Source organism: Macrotis lagotis, chromosome 5 (assembly GCF_037893015.1).
Source record: "Macrotis lagotis isolate mMagLag1 chromosome 5, bilby.v1.9.chrom.fasta, whole genome shotgun sequence".
Taxonomy (NCBI): Eukaryota; Metazoa; Chordata; class Mammalia; order Peramelemorphia; family Peramelidae; genus Macrotis; species Macrotis lagotis.
Genome location: NC_133662.1, coordinates 186,474,965 through 186,478,904, shown reverse-complemented (window position 1 = coordinate 186,478,904; position 3,940 = coordinate 186,474,965).

The window sequence follows — 3,940 nt, the reverse complement described above, 5'->3', positions numbered from 1 at the left end:
ATAGTATTATCAAGGACAGAGTTGTTGCTCAACTGGTGATGCACATTACTCTCAGCTAAATCACTGCTTAATAAAAACTTTCTTGTCTCCAAATTCCCAAGCTTGGCTCTATAATCCAGTTCACTGATCTTTTCCAAGAACACATTTATGTCACATGGCAACTGATGATAGTGTCCCAGTTTAGATTCTGTATATCACTTACAGAGCTCTGCCTCTTACAGTTTTTGGGGAAGTAGAGAAGATTCAAAAAGAACACTGTGGGGGGGGGGTGGGGAAGAAGAGAAAGGATCATGGACACGAGGAAAAAGCTTCCTCACAACAGTTTTCCAACATTAAAGGAGTTTTTACTTTTTTCTCTGGCAAAATAAGTAAAAAATGGTAGTAGCCTTGTTCAGGCTTGAGTGTTATCTCTATGACTGTTGCAGGACTTGATTGGACACTGAACTTATCCACAAAACCAGAAGTAATAAATTCCTGATAACTTTCTTAGCAGTACTTTATTGACTATGGGGGAGGTTGAATCCTTAGCTAGCCATAGAGACAACACTAGTTTGTCACCAATTGCTGAGGGAGAAACAAGGCTTGGTTCCTTTAGATTTAGAGTTAGAAGAGACTTCAGAGGCCCCTAAGTCCTCTCCTTTTACATTTGAAGAAACTGAGGCAAAAAAAGGTCAAATAACTTAGGGAGGGCCATTGAGATAGTAACAAGAAAGAATTTCATTTCAGATCTTCCTGACTCCAGGTTCTGTGAGCCACCTTTTATTCCACACTCAACCTTGGCTTTTTTTCTTTTAATAATGCCTATGAACTCATGTTGTAATGTTCTACTAGCTAAAGGATGTCAGGAATGGAACATCAAATGCATAATAAATTAATTATATATGCTATTATTGCTCTGAGATGAGTAGGTAACTGGCCATAAACAGGACCTATTAAAAAGTCCATTGAAATGTTTTAACTTAGAACAGGGCTGTCCAAACTTAGGTTATCTTAGGGCCTCATTAAAATGAAATAATTATTTGAGGGCTGCACCCAGAATAGCACCTATAGTTCACTAATATAATGGCTAATTTGTAGTCTTACCTTAGATTGAGGAAGCACTACAAAAAGTCAATTATCTTCATTTGCCTCCCATCTCCCCCTTTCAGCTTCCTCTTATTTGTCATCTTCCCTCATTAGGAAGTAAGTTCCAGGAGGACAGAATGCTTATTGATAGACTGACTAATAATATGACCTTGGACAAATTATTTAATCTCTTTTGGTCTCAGTTTTCTCATCTGTAAGATGAGAAAGTAGAGGAACACATGTCATCAATACAACAGGCAAAGGTGAGAATGGCAAAAATAAACACAAAACAAAGTGACAACACAACATATAAAGGTAGGTGCATACTGATTAGTCTGCATTGTACAGACAGAATGCATTCCACAGATCTATTGAAAATTCTATACGATATGTTCTGTTTATAAGATGGCTTAATACCAAAGAAACTTCACATCATTGAGATTATTCATTAGTGAAGGATTAAAAAATCTAATATGCATTCCATGCAAATTATTATTTTATTTTTTGTTCATGCAAATTAAAATCCTCAGACTGGCCACGTAAAATTAGACTGTAGCCTTTGGGATGTATATTGGACAGCTTTAATTTAGAAGATAATCTTTTGGTTGGGAAAGATTAACTAGATAGCTATCAATCTTTCTATTTATCTTTCTATCTATCTAATCTATTATCTCTGTTTCTATCTCTCTATCCATCTATCCATCTATCTGTCTGTCTGTCTATCTATCTTTTAACCAGTAATTTTCTCTTAGATACAGTCCATAAAGATATAGATTTTTTTAAGCCTAGTTGCTGATGATGGTTGTCCTTCATTCCCCAAGAACACTGTGACATCAGGGAGGTGATGCCATGACAAACACATGAATTGGATTTGAGGGAGGGGCTGCTGTGCTAAGTCACCAGCCTCACTTTCTCCTCCAGAACCATCTGGGTCCAGTGACCAGATATGGGTCAGACCTAGTTAGAGCAGCAATGAATGATATATTAATGATGAAGTAAAGACAGACTTGAGCATTGGCAATGTCAGCTTTAGAATTTTCACATAATGGTTCATTTTTGGAACATGACATCATCAGAGGATGCTTTTGAGAGGAGATGTTATCCTACCTCTGATGAATGAGTGTCAGGTCAGGCAAACACATGGAAACTCAAAGTAGCTGAACTGAGCCAGTTAGAAATGAGTTGGTTACAGGTCAGACCATGGTTCCTGGAATTGTGATAGACTGGAAAGGAGAAATTGTGCATAATTCTTCACTTGATGCCAAGGTTCGTTTTGACTAATACAAGTTCCAAAATCAAACATATGTATTTTTGCCCTCTTGAGGATCTTGTCTATAAGCTTCAGGTCCTTGCTAGCAAAATGTGAATGAATATTGTGTATTATAAGGGCTATAGGAGAAGAAATAGATGTCTATGATATTTAAGTAATGTGCAGCTGGCTTAAAAAAGGAAGAATTCAGGGTGCTGTAGGTATAATGGTGTTTAAAGAAACCTGGATTACTTAAAGTAACTTAAAACAAAAGCATTATCATTCTGGTGGGAGAGTGAAGCCTAATGATGGTCAGCAATTCCAGGACTCCTCCCCTCCATGTATTAAAAAATAAGAAAACAATTCTAAAGGACTTGATGAAAAATGCTATCCACCTCCAGAGAAAGAATAACTGCAGATAGAAACATACTCTGAAAACTTTATTATTCTTCAAGGATTTTTTAGTCTGTTTTCTTTTGCAACATGGCTAATATGGAAATATTTTTCATGACTGCACATGTAGAATTTATATAAAATTGCTTGTCTACTCAAGGAATGGGGAGGGGAGCCAGGGAGGGAGAGAATATGGAAGTCAAACATATTAAACATTTTTGTTTACATGTAAATGAGGAAAAAATTAACGTAAAAAAAAAGAAGTCAAAAGTTTTTTAACTTCTGAGTCCCCTGTCTACTGACCTGGGATACTTGCCATGGTACTGGACATGCACTCTAGCTCTTTGTTGAGCAACATGACTTTTACTGACATGGGAGGTGTCCCACTCACTAGTACATATTGGGGTTTCAATACAGGTCAAAGGAAGGGGAAAAGAGGTGGGGCTATTTATTTTTTTCTGGTCAAATTCAGGGATGTAAATATCTCTCCCACTGTTCTTATTCCTACCTCTCCCACAGTGGGATGGGAGGAATTTCCTCCATCCCAGCTTTAGTTTCTCTCTGCAAGGGGTGTGGAAGATAAAAGCTCTGGAGTCAAAGAATCTGGGTTCATATTTCATCTTGGATGCTTCCACCTCCCTAGCTTCCCCTCTCATTGGGTGCTCTTCCGAGAACCTCCATTTAAGGAGAGTGTCAAGACCAGCCATACCTCATTCCTCTCCAGGAAAATCTATGCTGGGATTTTCTCTACTGTGCCCAAGGTCAATTATCTTCATTTCCCTCCCATCTCCTCATTTCAGCTTCTTTTTATTTGTCATCTTCCCTCATTAGAAAGTATGTTCCTGGAGGACAGAATGCTTACTGACTAATAATATGACTTTGGACAAATTACTTAACCTTTTTGGGTCTCAGTTTCCCCCTCTGTAAGATGGGGGAAACTAAACAGATTCTGAGGTCCCTTCCAGCTATGACCTTGTGATCCCATGATCCATTGTCAATCCCTAGACAACTCCCTTCAAAATATAATCCTATTTCTGAAAGCTCTTTCCCTTTAGTAGTATCTCCAAAGTACAGCGTGGTGTTCTAGTTATTCCAGGAAAAATGTTGGGATGGGAAACAGGGTGTACTCCTATGGAGAATTTGGCCCAGGGAGTGGAACCTCAGAAGGTGGGGCAGGCAAGAGCTTCATTGTGAGTTTTCTCTTGAAGCAGCCAAGTCTACCCAGGTGGCCTG